The sequence below is a fragment of the Glycine soja genome, chromosome 11 (genome assembly GCF_004193775.1).
Source record: "Glycine soja cultivar W05 chromosome 11, ASM419377v2, whole genome shotgun sequence".
Taxonomy (NCBI): domain Eukaryota; kingdom Viridiplantae; phylum Streptophyta; class Magnoliopsida; order Fabales; family Fabaceae; genus Glycine; species Glycine soja.
In genome coordinates, this window is record NC_041012.1 from 31,749,279 (window position 1) to 31,756,090 (window position 6,812).

Here is a 6,812-nt window from a genome sequence, read left to right on the forward strand (position 1 = left end):
TTAGTGTATGACTAGAGGAAATCCATCTGACTTACAACCCTTTGATCCTAAGATAGATAGGACATTTCATAGATTAGTTAGACATCATTTAGTACCTTTTGAGCATCCTGAGCATTCTACTATTGGTGATTTTGATGGCACACCCTCCACCCCGTGAGAGGACTCTAAGGGAATTGGCTGCACCTGATTTCACCGATGAAAGCTTGTGCATCCAATACCATGATGAGGATGTCCCTTATGTTCTTAAAACTGGACTGATCCATTTTCTTCCAAAGTTTCATGGCTTTGCAGGTGAAGACCCACACAAGCATCTGAAAGAATTCCATATTGTCTACTCCACCATGAAACCACAAGATGTCCAGGAGGATCACATATTTTTGAAGGCCTTTCCTCATTCTTTAGAGGGAGTGGCAAAGGACTGGCTATATTACCTTGCTCCAAGGTCCATCACGAGCTGGGATGACCTTAAGAGAGTATTCTTAGAAAATATTTTCCCTGCTTCCAGGACCACGACCATCAGAAAGGATATTTCAGGTATTAGACAACTCAGTGGAGAGAGCCTATATGAATACTGGGAAAGATTTAAAAAATTATGTGCCAGTTGCCCTCACCACCAGATTTCAGAGCAGCTTCTTCTCCAATATTTTTATGAAGGACTCAGCAACATGGAGAGAAGTATGATAGATGCTGTCAGTGGTGGAGCCCTTGGAGACATGACCCCTGCTGAAGCCAGAAATTTAATTGAGAAGATGGCTTCAAACTCCCAGCAATTTAGTGCCAGAAGTGATGCTATTGTCATTAGAGGAGTGCATGAAGTAGCCACGAATTCATTAGGTGAGACTAAGAAGCTTGAAGGTAAACTAGATGCCTTGGTTAACCTGGTAACCCAACTGGCCATGAATCAAAAATATGCATCTGTCGCCAGACTCTGTGGTTTATGCTCCTTTGTCGACCACCACACAGACCTTTGCCCTTCTGTGCAACAATCTGAAGCAATTGAACAGCCTAAAGCTTATGCTGCAAGCATCTACAACAGACCTCCTCAACCTCAACAGCAAAATCAGCCACAATAGAATAACTATGACCTCTCCAGCAACAGGTACAATCCCGGATGGAGGAATCATCCCAACCTTAGATGGTCGAATCCTTCACAACAACAACAACGACAACAGCCTTATTTTCAAAATGTTGCTGGCCCAAGCATACCATACATTCCTCCACCAATCCAACAACAACAACAACAACAATAGCCCCAGAAACAGCAAACAGTTGAGGCTCCTCCACAACCTTCCCTTGAAGAACTTGTGAGGCAAATGACTATGCAAAACATGCAGTTTCAGCAAGAGACCAGAGCCTCCATTCAGAGCTTAACTAATCAGATGGGACAGTTGGCTACACAGTTAAATCAACAATAGTCCCAAAATTCTGATAGATTACCTTCTCAATCTGTCCAGAATCCCAAAAATGTGAGTGTCATTACATTGAGGTCAGGAAAGCAATGTCAAGGACCTCAACCAGTAGCATCTTCCTCATCCGCCAATGAACCTGCCCAACCTCACTCTACTCCAGAAAAAGATGATGACAAAAATTTAAAGAGTAAGTTACCTAACAATTTCTATGTAGGTGAATCTAAAGAGAAGCAGCATACCCCTCTTCCATTCCCTCCAAGAGCAATTTCCAACAAAAAAATGGAAGAGGCAGAGAAGAAGATCTTGGAAACATTTAGGAAAGTAGAGGTAAACATACCTCTGCTGGATGCAATAAAGCAAATTCCAAGATATGCTAAATTCTTGAAGGAGTTGTGCACTAATAAGCGGAAGCTTAAAGGAAGTGAAAGAATTAGTATGGGCAGAAATGTCTCCGCATTGATTAGTAAATTTGTTCCCCAAATCCCTGAAAAATGTAAAGATCCAGGTACATTCAACATACCTTGTATTATAAGGAACAATAAGTTTGACAATGCCATGCTAGATTTAGGAGCTTCTGTTAGTGTTATGCCTCTGTCTATTTTTAATTCTCTATGTCTAGGTCCTTTGCAGTCAACTGATGTGGTAATTCATTTAGCTAATAGAAGTGTTGCCTATCCTGCTGGTTTCATAGAGGATGTCTTAGTTAGAGTTGGAGAGCTGATTTTTCCTGTTGATTTTTATATTTTAAATATGGAGGAGGGATTTTCTAAAGGATCAGTTCCCATCATTCTAGGCAGACCTTTTATGAAAACTACTAGAACTAAGATAGATGTATATGCAGGAACACTATCTATGGAGTTTGGTGATATAATTGTTCATTTTAATATTTTTGATGCTATGAAACACCCATCTGAAGATCTTTCTATATTTTGTGCAGAAATAATTGACCATATTGTTGATGAATACATGACTGATCTTCATTCTAATCTGCATGCTAGTCACTCTTCATGTATTGAATCTGAATTTGTACTTGATCATATGTCTGAATTTGATGCTGAGAGTGAATCTGAATTTGATATTGATTACATGTCTGTTAATGTTTTACCTCTTGAGATTGATTTTATAGAGTCAGATAGAACTAACCATGTTTTAGGAAGTACACATACCTCTGACTTTCTTTATGAGGTACAGGCTGAGAAACCATCTCTTTCTATCACTATCCAGCCATCCACACCAGAATTGAAGCCTCTGCCATCAAATTTAAAATATGCTTACTTGGATGATAGCAAAAGTTTTCCAGTAATTATATCTGCCTCCCTTGTTGATGAGCATGAGGAGAAGCTGTTATCAGTTCTCAAGAAGCATAAGAAGGCTATAGGCTGGACCCTGGCGGACATTCCTGGTATTAGCCCATCCACATGTATGCATCGAATAAATTTAGAAGATGGGGCTAAACCAGTAAGACAGCCACAGAGAAGACTCAACCCGGTGATTCTTGATGTAGTGAAGAAGGAGGTAACCAAGCTTTTGCAAGCTGGAATCATTTATCCTATCTCCTACAGCCAATGGGTGAGTCCTGTCCAGGTAGTTCCAAAGAAAACCGGTCTCATCGTGATAAAAAATGAGAAGGAGGAGTTGATTCCTACTCGGGTGCAGAACAGTTGGAGAGTATGCATCGACTATAGGAGGCTGAACCAGGTTACCAAAAAGGACCATTTTCCACTGTCATTCATTGACCAGATGCTTGAACGCCTGGCAGGTAAATCTCACTACTATTTCCTTGATGGTTTTTCTGGTTATATGCAAATCACTATTGCTCCTGAGGATCAAGAAAAGACCACATTCACCTGCCCCTTTGGCACTTTTGCTTATAGGAGGATGCCTTTCGGCCTGTGCAATGCCCCTGGTACCTTCCAGCGGTGCATGATTAGTATTTTTAGTGATTTTTTAGAAAATTGCATAGAGGTGTTTATGGATGATTTCACTGTATATGGATCCTCATTTGATGTTTGTTTGGATAGTCTGGAAAAGGTTTTGAATAGATGCACTGAAACTAACCTTGTTCTAAATTTTGAAAAATGTCATTTTATGGTTGAGCAAGGTATAGTTTTAGGCCACATTATTTCCAATAAGGGCATTGAAGTAGATCCTGCAAAAATTTCTGTTATTTCACAATTGCCTTACCCCTCTTGCATGCGAGAGGTGCGATCTTTTCTTGGTCATGCAGGATTCTACAGGCGTTTTATAAGAGATTTTAGCAAAGTAGCCCTTCCACTATCCAACTTTTTGCAAAAGGAGGTGGAGTTTGACTTTAATGATAAATGAAAAGAGGCTTTTGATTGCCTCAAAACAGCACTGACTACCATCCCCATCATCCTGGCACCCGACTGGACAACCCCTTTTGAGCTTATGTGTGATGCATCAAATTATACATTGGGGGCTGTCCTTGCTCAGAAAATTGATAAATTGCCTAGGGTGATATATTATGCTTCTAGGACTTTAAATGTTGCCCAAGCGAATTATACTACTACTGAGAAAGAGCTACTAGCCATAGTTTTTGCTCTTGAAAAATTTCGTTCTTATTTGCTTGGTACTCGCATTATTATTTATACTGACCATGCAGCTTTAAAGTACTTGTTGCAGAAGGCTGATTCAAAGCCTAGGTTGATCCAATGGATGCTCTGGCTCCAAGAGTTTGACTTGGAGATCCGTGATAGGAGCGGAGCACAAAATTTAGTTGTTGATCATTTGAGTCGGATCGAACATGTGTCTGATGAGGACTCACCCATTCGGGATGATTTCTCGGATGATCATTAATATATATTGTATAGTATTTCTGATTCTCTTTCTACTCCCTGGTTTGCTAACATTGTCAATTATTTAGTTGCCTCTATTTTTCCTCCCTTAGCATCTAAGGCCCAAAAAGATAAAATTAAAAGTGATGCTAAGCATTTTATTTGGGATGACCCCTACTTGTGGAAATTGTGCAGTGATAAGGTCATTAGACGATGCATTCCAGATCATGAGACTGACTCAGTCATGCAGTTCTATCATTCTTCCGCACCGGGAGGTCATCTGGGTGTTCAAAGGACAGCCCGCAAAGTGTTTGACTGTGGCTTTTATTGGCCCACCATCTTTAAAGATGTGTGGAAGATTTGTAGCACTTGTGAGCAGTGTTAGAGAGCAGGAAGTGCACTTACATGGCGACAACAAATGCCTCAGCAACCTATGCTATTCTGTGAGGTGTTTGATGTCTGGGGTATAGATTTCATGGGCCCTTTTTCCTGTATCTTTTGGTTATGTTTACATTCTCCTTGTAGTTGATTATTTTTCAAAATGGGTGGAAGCCAAGCCCACTAGAACTAATGATGCTAAGGTTGTTGTAGATTTTGTTAGATCTAATCTGTTTTGCAGGTTTGGAGTACCTAAAGCAATCATTAGTGATCAAGAAACCCATTTTTGCAACAAATCAATGCATGCCTTGCTAAAAAGTATGGGGTTGTCCACAGGGTATCCACACCATACCACCCCCAAACCAATGGACAGGCAAAAATTTCTAACAGGGAGATCAAGAGAATTTTAGAGAAGATTGTGCAACCAAGCAGGAAAGATTGGAGTACCAGGCTAGATGATGCTCTTTGGGCACATAGGACTGCCTACAAAGCACCCATAGGAATGCCTCCTTATCGGGTTGTCTTAGGAAAGGCATGTCATCTTCCAATGGAGATTGAGCACAAAGCATACTGGGCAGTGAAGACCTACAACTTCTCTATGGATCAAGCTGGTGAGGAAAGAAAGTTGCAACTGAGTGAGTTAGATGAGATCCGCCTAGAAGCCTACGAGAATGCCAAGTTCTACAAAGAAAAGACCAAGAAGTTCCATGATAGCATGATAATTAAGAAGGACTTCATGGTTAGGCAAAAAGTGTTATTGTATAATTCTAAGCTTGGACTCATGAGTGGTAAGTTAAGGTCTAAGTGGATTGGTCCTTTTGTTGTTACTAATGTTTTTCCTTATGGTACAGTTGAGATCAAAAGCAATTCCATAAACAAGAGCTTCAAGATCAATGGACACCAACTTAAGCCATTCCTCACAAACCCTTTCTTTAGTGGACATAGTGGTGGAAGAGACTTCCTTACTCCACCCTACTCTTCCTCTACCATGACTTAGGGAGTTTTTCTTTCCTATCTCCTTCTTTACTTTTATTACATTTGTCCGATTCTATTTGATGGTTTAATTGCTTTTAATCTTTTAATTGTGCCACATTGAGGACAATGTGTTGTTTAAGTATGGGGGGAGTGTGTTCTTTGGTTTTGGTTTTGTTAGTCGTGTTAAATTAGTTTAATTTTGTTAGTTTTGTTGGGTTCTAGTTTAATTTTGTTAGTTTTGTTGTGTTAAATTTGCATGTTTGTCTTTGAATTATAGGATATGTTCAAGTAATGGGTAATTGTTCTGAAAATAAAAGTCTCTTGACATTTTGTGACTTGAAATCCTTGTTTTTCCTTTACATGTCATGATAGTTTTGAAAGCACAATTTGAAAGTGATAAGTTTACCTTTGTGAGAATTCGAGCCATCCATCATCATAATCTTTTGGTGTGTTTTGCCCCATTGATTGCTTGCACAATAGCCTTGGCTTGATTCTTGTTGATGCTTCCTAATTCACATGCATATTTGGAAATGATTTAGGCAATTTCATTCTTATAAGCTTCTAGCCAAATGGACTTACCTTGAATTAATTCCTTTGATAGCCCCTTTGAGTCTATTTTCCCCTTTCTTTATTTTGAATCTCATTACAAGCCTTAAGTGAAAAACCATAATATCACCTTACCCTTAAGGAATTTTGGAGCTTTGGAATTGTTTTGGGAATAAGCTGGGAATAAGTGTGTGTGTGTGTGGGGGGGGGGGGGGTATGTTTCATTGGAAGATATGATTTTTGGCCATGCTTAATGTTTTATTTTGGCCATGCATGATGTATATATATATTGCCTAGTTCTTTCTTTAATCTTCAATTTTGTACTGTTCAATAAAAAAAAATCAGTTGCTGCAAATTTTGCAATTTTGTACTCTTTAAAAAAAAAAAAAGTGAAGTTGAATAAATAAGGTCTTGATATGAGAACTTGATTTGGGAGCCTTGGTTGATTTTGTTGATATTAGAGGGTTTGGGTTTACTACTTGTGCTTAATTTCCACTTATTCCCCATTGCTCCTCTATTCCTTTGGGATTTAGCTACTTATTCCATATTTTTCTTCCCTACCTTGTCCTTGGCCCCATTACAACCTTTAAAGACCTTTTGATCCTCATATGCATGTGTTGTCAAGTCGTTTGTCAATTTTAGAATTTTGCAAAGTCTATGTGGTGTTTGTTTTCATGGGTGCTTCGAGAGTAAACAGTAGCCTAGACAC

At 39.3% G+C, this 6,812-nt stretch overlaps 1 non-coding gene across 1 annotated transcript; it reads right to left on the reverse strand.

Annotated features, from left to right (window-relative positions):
* Positions 1-512: 512 nt before the first annotated feature.
* On the reverse strand, positions 513-619 carry LOC114377766. Its single transcript, XR_003659202.1, has one exon. It is a non-coding gene; the product is annotated as a small nucleolar RNA R71 (small nucleolar RNA).
* Positions 620-6,812: the final 6,193 nt, after the last annotated feature.